This window comes from Phascolarctos cinereus, unplaced genomic scaffold, assembly GCF_003287225.1.
Source record: "Phascolarctos cinereus isolate Bilbo 61053 unplaced genomic scaffold, phaCin_HiC Scaffold_1;HRSCAF=81, whole genome shotgun sequence".
Taxonomy (NCBI): domain Eukaryota; kingdom Metazoa; phylum Chordata; class Mammalia; order Diprotodontia; family Phascolarctidae; genus Phascolarctos; species Phascolarctos cinereus.
Genome location: NW_027555514.1, coordinates 176813470 through 176825474, shown reverse-complemented (window position 1 = coordinate 176825474; position 12005 = coordinate 176813470). Strand labels below are relative to the sequence as shown.

At 34.1% G+C, this 12005-nt stretch overlaps 1 protein-coding gene across 1 annotated transcript in view; it reads left to right on the top strand.

Moving 5' to 3' along the window:
• Positions 1-8750: 8750 nt before the first annotated feature.
• Positions 8751-12005, top strand: part of SLCO1C1 (solute carrier organic anion transporter family member 1C1) — a 106543-nt gene continuing 103288 nt past the window's right edge. Inside the window, exon 1 of the mRNA XM_020994412.2 lies at positions 8751-9199. The gene's annotated coding sequence lies outside the window, so the exon portion shown is untranslated. The remainder of the gene's footprint in view (positions 9200-12005) is intronic.

Below are 12005 nucleotides of genomic sequence, written 5' to 3'. Positions count from 1 at the left end.
TTAAAAGTATTCTGATATTGGTCAAAGACCAAAGGAAAATCATCTACACCAATCATTCTCAGACACTTTTGATCATGCAAACGTCATTTTTTCCCCTCTGGTGTATATATTGGTTGGAGGAAGAGCTGTTTACTACCTTAAGGAGTGACTCCTGGCTTAGAAGAGAGGAAGTTTAGGAATTTGTAAAAGATATGGAAGGAGTAGGAGAGTGTTAGAGTATAATTAGTTAACATTATGTTGGACACAAGGAAGAGAATAAGATGTATCACACCTCCCCATCATTTGATTGATTACATGCCCGTTGGAGTCATGTCAGGGGCCACTAAAGGCCTTTAGCCTTTACTTTAAAGATAACCCCCAGATCTGGAGGTATAAAAGCTGAGAGGACTAAAAAAGCCAGAAGAAGGCCAGGAAGAAGAATTGAATTATATTCCATGGATTAAGACTTCCCTCAAGAGTAGGCAGAAACAGAATAGCTCAACTCACTTAAAACTACTGGAGCAAGAATGATTTTTAAAAAAAGAGTACTTGACATAGCAATAATCAAGAAATCCAAAAGAAAAACTGAAGGAAGTGCATTTTCTCAGGCCAAGTCCATGCAAAGAAACAGCTATTTATTTACACACATTGTGGGGGCACTACGCAAGAAGTCCAAACAGAAAAGGCTGGGTTGGGAGCATATTTCTCAGGAGCAAACAGGAAACTTGGAGTTTACAGAGATGTATGGGCTTAGGGAGATAGGAGTTAGACTAGGGTTTAGCCAAGGGAGTCTAGACCCTGGAACTATGTCATTCTAATGCCATACTAAGGCTCAGGAACCTGGGGGGTTTTGACTCAGAGGATAATAATCAGAGAACACTGTGTAGACAGCCCTGGTACACAGCTCTGCCTTCTAATCTGCTCCTTTTGTCTTTGAAAAACAAGTACTCATCATCCAGATCTCTATTTATACAGATTAAGACCAATGAAGGACCCACACTTCCTTCTAGAAGTACATAGACCCTTTTACTGAAAAAAGCTCTAATTCAGGAGAAAAAAAGAATAAAAATTGAGTAAAAATAATAAAATATTGATAATTAACAATATTAAAGAACCACAGAACTCAAAAATGCAAAACTAGAAGAAAATATTTCTGAATCATTTACAAAGACTCAAAGAATATTAAGTTTTTCACAAGCTCTACTTGAATTCCCGAAAGAAGGAAAAATTGATGAATAAATCTAAAAAAGTATTTAAAATTAGTTTAGTAAAAAAAATCAAGTTAATAAAAAAAAGGGTTTCTAATTCCCAGGAATGAGAATAAGAAATAAATTAGCACAAAATGAAGAAAATTATTAGAAACTATTTCACCCAATTACATGCCAACAAAACTATTTAAATGAAATGCATTACCACCTCCAAAAGTTTAAAATACATAAACAGAATAAGAAATGGGGACTTTAAATGAGCAATTATAGAAAAAGAAGCTAAGCCATACATAAATGAAGCTTCAAACAAAAAAACAAATCAGGATTAGTTGATTTATAGTGAATTCTGTCAAGCGTTCAAAGAAAATTAATTAAATATTACAGAAACTGCTTACCAAAATAAGAAAATAAGAGATCATAAAAATTTATTCTAAAACATAAATACAGTCTAGATACCTAAACCAGGGAGAGAGAAAATAGAGAATAAAACAATCCCAATAGCTATTATGACAATGGTAAAATTTTTAAATAAAAAATTATCAGAGGCTACACTAACATACCAAAAAAAAAAATTTAAGCAGTGACAAAGTAGGATTTCTACTAGGAATTCAAGGCTTTTATAATATCAGGAAAATTGTAAACATTATAGACAACATTAATAACATAAATAATTCAAATGACAGTATTATATCAATACATGTAGAGCTAGCTCTTGACAAAATACCACTTCCATTAATGTTTTAAAATGCTTTAAAAAGACATAGGGATAAATTAAATTTCTTAATATGTTAAATAATATTTCTCTAAAACCAAGAGCCAGGATTACATGTAATGGAGATAAACTAGAGACCTTCCCAATAAAAGCAAGAATAAGGCAAGGTGTCCATTATCACCATTATTGTTTGATAATAGTGGTAGAAATATATTTGAGATATTAAAGTAATAAGACAAAGAAAAAAGAAATTAAGGCTGTGGAAACAATTATCAAATTTTGCAGACAATATTATAATCCAGATATGGGACTCCATTCAGAGTCAAAAACCAAAAACATTAGAACAAAAATTTCAGAAAATAAATCCATAGAACGTATCAACCTTTCTATATATTGCCAACAAAATCTAGCAAGAAGAAATAGAAAGGAACAATTCACTTCTAAGTAACTCTCAGATGTATAAGACATTTACAGGTCTACCTACTAAGATACATAAGATCTAGATGGATAAAGTTACAAAACACTTATTAGGAAAATGAATATGAATCTAAACAAGTGGAGAGATGATAATTACCCATGGTTGAGCCATGTCAGTGTAATAAAAATGAAAATGTTACCTAAACTAACTTACTTCTTCAGTGCCACAACAATCAGTCTTCTAAAAGATTACTTTAGAAAACTAGACACAACAATGTAATTCATTTGGAAGTTCAAGATTCAAAAGTGAATTAATGAAAAGATTTAAGAAAACATAAGGCCTCATATTATGAGATCTCAAACTATTCTATAAATCAATAATTCTTTAAAAACAATTTCATACTTTTTTTCAAATAGGAAAGTCAATCAGTGGACTTTTTCAGGTCCTTAATATACAGGACAAAGCAGACATAATAACCTAGTGTTTGATGCAGCCAACAACTCCAACTAACGAGGTAGGAAATCTCTGACAAAAACTGCTAAGAAACTCAGTAGACAGCTTTTGTAGAACTTATATTTACAAAGTTATTTTTATTTTTTTCTCCCTCCAACATTCTTACCTCATTGCATAAAAACAAAACCCTTGGGGCAGGTAGGTGGCACCAGGGATAGAGCCCAGGCTCTGGATTCAGGAGGACTTGAGTTCAAATCCAGCCTCAGACACATAACACTTACTAGCTGTGTGACTCTTGGCAAGTCATTTAACCCCATTGCCTAGCCAAAAAAAAAAAAACCCTTGTGAGAAATATTTATAGTTAAGCATAACATATCCCCACATTGGCCACATCCAAAAAAAAATCAAAATGTGAGTCTCATCCTGCCTGTTATTCCATCATTGCTCTTTCAGGGAGTAAATGAAAATTTTCAACATCTATCCTTTAGAATCATGTATGTATTGATCAGATATCTGAAGTATGTTACAATTGCTCATTTTTAACAATATGGATGAGTATAAATTGTTCTCTTGATTCTGCTTACTTCACTCTGCATCAATTCATACAAATCTCAGGTTTTTTCTTTTTCACTTTTAATGGCACAATAATATTCGATTATAATCATATGTGCTGATCTGTTCATCCATTTTCTAATTGATAGGTGTCCCTTTAGCTTCTAGTTATTTGCCATTACAAAAAAAAGGAGCTAGTATAATTATTTTTGTGCATATATATCCTTTTATTCTTTCTTTTATATATTTGAGATATATAGACCTAGTGGCAGTAATGCCATTTCAAACAGCATGTATACTTTACCTTTTAAGACATAATGCCAAATTGCCTTTAAGAATGGCTGTTATGTTTAGACAAAGTTCTCATACCATTTTTCACAATAAGCTCCAAACACATGTGTAACTTAGATATAAAAAGTCACATCATAAATGGGAGAAATAAGGAAGAAAATACTTTTTGCAACCATTGATTTGGTAAGAGTTCATGACCAGACAGGGAAAAAAGGATCATGGGAGATAAAATGGACAGTTTTGATTATGTAAAATTTAAAAAAAAAAAAGGTTTTTGCACAAACAAAACCAAGGCATTTAACATTAGAACCAGTCAGTCAATAAGCAGTAAGCACTACTCAGTAAGTAACAAGCCAAAAACTATGCTAGTCACTGGGGACACAAAGAAAGGGAAAAGATTCCTTGTTCTCAAGGAACTCATAGTCAAATGGGAGAGACCACAGGTAAACAACTCTGTACAAACAAAAGTATACAAAACTTGTAGATAATCAACAAAGGTAATGCAATAGCTTAAAGGGATATCAGCCTCTTGAAAAAAAAAATGGGTTTTAGCTGAGACTTGAAGGGAGCCCTGGAAGCTAGCTAGAAGAGGAGAAGGGGAAAAGCCATGGGGGAGAGCCAATGAAAATGTCCAAAGTCAAGAGATGAAGTGTCTTACTCAAGAAACAGTACAGAGGCCAGTGTCACTGGCTCACAGAATACATGGAAGGGAATAAAGTGTTAAGAAGATGGGAAAAAATAGGAAAGGGTGAAGTTATCAAGGACTTTAAAAGTCAAATAAACATTTTATATTTGATCTTAGAGACAATTAAGAACAGGTGGAATTTATTGAAACATTGGGGAGGGGGTATTGGCGCGGTGGTTGTTGCATTTTAGGAAGGTGAATTTTACAGATGATTTGAGGTAAAACTAGAATGGTGAGAGACTTGGGGCAGGGAGACCAACCAGAAAGCTATTTTACTAGTCTAGGTCTTACTGGGCCAAGGTAGTAGCAGTGTCATAGGAGAGAAGGGAGCACATACAAGAGACGCTGTAAAAGTAGAATTGACAAAATTTGGAAAATGATTAGATATGAGAGTAGGAGAATGAGAAGTACAGAATGAGAAGCTGAAGATATCAACTAGGTAGTGAGTCCAAAAGATGAGGGTCACTTGGCAGAATGGTGGTATCCACAATAGTAATATGGAAGTTTGGAAGAGGGGTAGATTTTGGAGAAAAGATAAAGAGTTCAGTTCTGGACATGAGTTGAAGATGTCTAAGGGACATCCAATTAGAAATATTCCACAGGGCAATTGGAGATGTTAAGACTGGAGATCAAGAGAGAGTTTAGTTCTGGACAAATAATCTGAGAATAATCTGCATAGATAGTTGAAACCATGGTAGCTGATAAATACACTGCATGAAAGAGTATAGAGGGAAAAGAGAAGAAGGCCCAGAACAGAGCCTTGGGGCATATCCATGATTAATGAGTATTATCTGGATAATGATCCAGCACAATATAATGAAAAGGAACAGTCAGACAAGCAGGAAGAGAATCAAGAGAAAATAGTATGATGAAAACCTAAAGGGAAAAGACCTTCAAGGGAAAAAGGGTGGTTGACAGTGTTTAAGACTTCAGAGAGTTGAAGAATAAGGAGGAATGAGAAAAGGCCATTAGACTTGGCAATTGAGAGATAATAATAACTTTGCAGAGAGCAATTTCAGTTAAATGATGTGGTTGAAAGTTAGATTGTAAAAAAGTTAAGAGTAAGAGGAAATTAAATGGAGGCACCTATAAGATTGGCAAACATGACAAAAAAGAAAAATAACAATTGTTGGAAGAGCTGTGGGTAGACAGATCCCATCATTCTGCAAAGGAATGTAGAGCTATGTCCCCAAAGTCACTAAACTATACCTACTGACACAGTGATATCACTACTAGCCCTATACCTCAAAGAGAGTAAAAAAAAAAGGAGAATGGACCCATATATACAAGATATTTTAATGAATTATAGTTTTGTTTTGTTCTTAATTTGGAGAGAACATTTTTGGGAAGAGGAAGCTAATGATAGTGTTGTCCCTCCCCAGTAAAAAAGAAAAGAAAGAAACAAGTGTCATTGAAGCAGTCAAAACATGCACAGAAGAAAGTAGAAGGAAGTTCAGAAAGAAACATAGACAAGCAGGACAAACTAAATCAGGAAGAATCATAAACAATAGAACTCAACAATCCAGTGTTTGATAAACCTCCAAATCATAAATTATTTAGGAAAGTATTCCCTATTTGAAAAAAGCTGCTGGGAAAATAGTGTGGTAGAAATTAGACTTAGACCAACATACTATGCTATATTCCACAATGTATTCTAAATGGACAGTAAACATCATACCATAAAAAAGTTAGATGAGAAGCAGCTTACATACCTTTCACATCTCTGGGTAAGATATTTATTCTTAACTAAACAAGTAATAGCAGCAATCACAAAAGATAAGCTAGATAAATCATTACATGAAATTGAAAAGCTTGTGTACAATGTTAATGTTTCTAAGATAAGAATACAAAATGATCAAACAGGAAAAAATAGTTATTTCAAGTTTCTCAGATTAGGATTTTAATATCTAAGATGTAGAGTTGACTAATATATGAAGTCTTAGTACCATTTTAAGTTTGAATACCTTGAAACTGTACTAAGACTTTTGGGGACCTATGTATGTGTATGTATGTATATGCATATATAAGTTTATATGACCACAAGCCATTCCTTAATAGATAAGTTGTCAAAGGATATAAAGAAAAGTTCTTAAAGGAATTGTAAGCTCTTAACAAGATGTTTGAAATAATCTTTCACATTATTAATAATAAGAAAAATACAAATCAAAACAACCCTTAAGTTTTACATTACAGCCAGAAAATTGGAAAAACTTACAAAATATGGAAATACTTAATGTTGGAGGATTTTGTGAAGTTAGGCACATTGTTGGTGGAGCTGTGAATGAGTAGCAGCATTTTGGAAAGCAATTTCAAAGTATGCAAATAAGTGATTAAAATGTCTATACACTTTGATCCAGATATTGCACTACTAGGATTATGCTAAAGTACTCAATGATGAGTCCGTATATATACCATTGAAAGTCTCCATACATACCAAAATATTTATAGCAGCACAATTTTATTGCAGCAAAGAACTGGAAACACAGTAGATGTCCATCAATCAAGGAACAGCAAAGCAAATTATAGTACACAAATGTAATAGAATATTAATGTGCTAAAATAAATGATGGATGTGATAAAGATTAAAAAGCATGGAAATACATGATATGTTGCAGAGAGAAGTATGAGGAACCAAGAAGCAATAAATAAAAGTGATGGAAAGAACAGCTTCAAAACAATCAAAACTGAATGTTGCAAAATTACAAATAGAAAGAATGGCTCTAAAGAAGGAGATACAAGAAAACATCTGCAGCTTACTCCTTGACAAAGGTGAGAAGTCCATGAGTGTGGTATATTGCATATGTTTTCGGACCTTTTTGAAAGTACTAATCAATTCTGCTGATTTTTTTTCTATTTTTTTCTTTAAAAATATCATTTTTATTTTTTATATGGGCCTGCTCACTGATAAGAGCTAGGGAAAAGGATACTGGGAGTAATTTAATGGTAAACATAAATATTTCAAAATTATGTATTTCTAAAAAATCATGAGCTTTCATTTTTATAGAGGGTAATCCACATACTTCTCAATTTGGGAGGAGAGTTTATGAGAATATCATCTGTATTACTCCTTTTAGAACCAGTTCTGTCTCAGGAATTTCTGGTAGAATTAGCAGCTTAGTTTCTTTGTGCTCAAGAGTGGCCCCATGAAATCAAATTCATAAATGAGCCATATTTGACTTAAAATCTTTCAAACACTGGGGCAGTTCAAGGAGCAAGTAAACATTGAAGTTCATCTTAAACTGGGTCTACAGGTCTGATTCAGTTCATAGTTCTTCAGGAGTGGATTTGAAAGCCCAGTGCTACCTTGGAACTGCCCTTGGATTCCAGAAATTATCTGCCTTAAAAACAACCCAGGACTGGATCAGATTTTACAGAACAAATTTATGTCAAAGGTAGGAGTTGAACACAGGTCTTCTAGACTCCAAGACCAGTCCTCTAATCAGTTTTGCTCCTTTTACTCTTATGGAAGTAACTATCTTTATTAAACATGGAAGCCTGACATAGTGGAGAAAGTACTGGACTTGCAGTCCAAAGACTGGGCTCAAATTTGAGCTTTGCCACACTCTGTCTAGGTGATGATGGACAAACTATTTCCAAACCCTGGGCCATAGTTTCTTTCTTTCATTCATTCATTCTTTTTTTTTTGTAATAGGTAAGAAAGCTCAGGTGGACATTCTTTCATACAATTACAGTTTATTAACTTCTGTCTTTCAAAGGCAAAGCTGAGCATTTGATTCTAAGTAGAATAAAAAAACTGAGATTTTTTAATCTGCCATAGTTAGGAAGAAACTTTTCATCTGTGGCCTTTAAATGTCACAAGTGAGATGAAAATGTTTTCTTTTAAACAAGTAATTTGTTGATAACATAAATACCTGGAAAATAAATTCTCCTTTTCCATGCCTCTGACAATGTGAGGCACATTTCCATTGTACACAAAACTCGTGATTTGAACAACAAGGCCCTCCAACCTGCAGTTGTACTCAATCAGTCCTGGATATTATTCAAAACCCTCTAAACTTCTTTTCTCAGAAAAGGGATTTTCCTAGAACTGTATTTATTCATTTCTCTGTAGAAGCAGCTTTCTTGGACCAGGTTTGGGGTTTAGTGCCAGAGTTTCAAAACTTCTGTTCTAAATGTGAGTGATTCAGCATGTCTCAGAGAAAATGTTTTCTGACTGTGTAGGGAGAGTATAACCAGAATGCACCTGAAATAGCATGTTGTCATTACAGGTGCTAGAATGTCCCTTAGCACCGTATCATGCAGGGATTTAACCTAATAGCCTTGTTTTAAATCAAAAGATTTCAGTAATGTTTCTCAAAGAAAGTTTGACAAAAAAAATCATTGGGAAGTAAAGGGATTTCTGAACTAACTTTCTCCCCTCCTCCTGTTCCCTTCTCCTCTTCTCTCCCTCTCTCTCTCTCTCTCTCTCTCTCTCTCTCTCTCTCTCTCTCTCTCTCTCATGCACCCACACACATACACACACACACACACACACACACACTCACTCACAGACACACACAACCACACACAAAGAAAGCTTTATCACGTGTAGCCTTAGGCTTACAGCAAGTTGCAAAGAAATGGCTCAAAGGCTTGAACTGTTTCTGTTCTCAGGAAGCTGAGATGCCGTCAGCGCCTTTGCCAATGTGGCTAGGGTACTGCAAGCTTCAAGTGGAGAGGGACCGTGAGAAGACAGAAAGGAGAGCAGACTGCCCAAGGGTGGTGGAAACCACATCCTTCATCCTTCTTTCCCCCTTATCTGATCTATGTGAGCCTATCTCACCTCCCCACCTAGGACAGCTCTGTGTAAATCTCTACTCTAACTTTATACTGAAGACGGTGATTCCAGTTCTACTACAGCTTATTGAGCGGCATCAGCTGGCTTTCATTTCCATTTCCAGGTAAGATTTGATTCTTCTACCTCATTTTGTAAATATTCCTGACTCAGAAGTGCCAGGAATTCAGTCTTAATTTTTCTATTCTTAGTGGCCTACCACACAACCAACGTGGGGCTTTGAAAGCAGATATGCACCTGGTGGAAATGGCTGCACATAAGAAGAAGAGTATGAGAAGGAAAGGAGACAGGATGGGAACAGCTTATTGTCTTCTTACGTGTGTGTGCGCAAATATTCATATTTCTAGCAAATATACATATATATCATGATCATTTCACATTCATCCTTAGACTCAGTTATTTAGGATGCTATGGGGTTTTTTTTTGATCCAATTCAGAGATATCATGTGGCAAGATAAAAAAATCCTTTGGCGTGACCTGAAGAATAACATTGATAAATTATGAGTGATGCAACATGAAATGTGGTTACCATAAATGGAGAAATATGTATGCACGTGTATATGCATATCTATGTATATAAATGTATATAACATATCATATATAATAATTATGGCACATATACATGCTAACACATACAATTGTACATATATTCATGATGCCCTCATCATTTCTGGACACCTCATTCCAAGTCATACCACTTGGCATATGCCAATGTTATCTTTCAGGCTATCCCCAAAGGATTCTGTTGCCTTGCTATATGGGAGGCCTTAGCTGGACAAAAAAAAATGAAGCACTCTGAATAACTGAGTTTAGAAATAAATGTGAAATGCCCATAACTATTTTACCCTTGTCTCTATGTGGAAAGAGTATGAAATACCATATGGGTTCCAAGTAAGTATATCAAGGGAAATATCAATTATGGCAAAGGTTAAAATCTATAAATTTTATTTGACATCATGTTAAACCAACTGATGAAAAAAGTATTTAGTCTCAAAGAATGTTATGAAATGAAAGAGAATTTATTTTATTTTTTGTATTTTAGTGTCTCCTGTTTTTGCCCATCTTTTCCCTTCAACTCTTCTCCATTTTTAACTCCTCATTATAACAACAGCACAATAACAACAGAAATCTTTGTCAACTGCCGTAACATCCACACATGACCATGTACACTACATGCCACATCTGTGGTTTCAACTAAAGAATCTATAATAGTTGGCTAGAAACTCTCTTGTATTTTATATTTGAATCATGGGTGATGCAAATATTACCAAATAGCTTTTAAATCTGAAAGGTTTCTGTGCAAATGGTAGAACCATGATTAAGTTCAGACAAATGCAAAAATATTTTAAATAAATGTGCACCTCACTTATGAACCCAAAATCAAGATGAAAAGAATAGACACATAAGGCCTTTGGACTCTTTAGTCTTAACATCAACTTAATGTCAGTTAGCATTGTAGTGTGTTTTATCTGTAAGACCATGGTGAGGCCTCTTTAACTGAAGCTTTAGTGCAAGATCCCTTAGGTAATTTTCAGGGTAGTAATTACAGAAGAAATTTTATTCTTAAGAAAAAATATGCTCTATTAGATGTTGCTTGCAACTGGATGGCATTTTGCTCAAATGCACCAATTAATATGACTAGAGTTCTCTTATTTCTGATACTTAACTGAATTATTCTCGGACTTGCATTAAATAGATTTCATTTCAATTGTTCCAAAAGGATATGAATTAATACTGTTGCTACTGTGCTATTTTCATATAAACTAATGCAATTCTAGAAGTACCATGTTTTTGTTTATATGTTTAGTTCTAATGATAGTGTCTTTGTACCCATATTTCTAAATATGTTCATTAATTCTGGTCACTTCAAAACAATAATTTGTCATCTGAAACTCACAAGTACCATTGTACTTATTTGAGTTGTATAGATTGTTCTGTAATAATAGTGCTACATGAATTTCAGGAAGAAATGACAAAGTGAATGATCATGGCTACTGAAGCTACCCCTATTTATTGCCTTAAAACAGTACCAAATTCACCAAAGAAAAAAAAAGAAGTGACAAAAGGGGGGGGAGAGTAATAAAACAAAGGAAAAAGGAAAGAATCATAAAAAGTAAAATAATTGGGAAGAAAGGAAACGTTTATTTGCACCTACAATATGCCAGATACTGCATTAATCGTTTTATAGATATGATCTCATTTTTCCTCACAACAACTTTGGGTGGTAGATCCTACTATTATTCCTATTACACAGTTGAAAAAACTCAGACACACAGAGATTGTAACTTGCCCAGGATTACACAGCTAGTCAGTTTTGGAGATTTGATTTGAACTCAGGTTTTCTTAACTCCAAGCCCAACACTCTAGTGTACCACCAAGCTGCCCTTAGAGAAAATGATGGGAAAAAATGAGTAAACAAAAAAAAAATCCTCATACAATGAGTAAATATTATGTTGTAATTAAAAATGAACTTAGATAACCAGAAGCAAAAAATATAAAACAAGGTATATAGAAATAGAGCTACATGTGTTGCAAAATATCTGCAGAAAATCTTCAATTAAATAAGAAAATGAAGATCTAGCATCTAAAAATATGGAATTAAAATAAATGGAAGATGATCAAAAAAAAAGTTGAGCAGGAAAGTCGATAACTTGGAAAAACTGGTTGGCAAATATTTATTAAACAGTGAGCCTGGATATGTGTAGATGGTAGAACAATTAACAAATCAATGTAATAAAATAGCACAGTTCAAAGATTTGAGATCACTACAAATTAAGAAAGATAAGTCAGACAATTTCAGAATTCGTGATATAGTTAAAATAGTGCTCTACATGTGATCGGTAATTTGGAGGACTAGACATTTCCCCTGATCTCCCTGAAGTTTCAAAACTCCTCAAAATAAAAAAAATCCA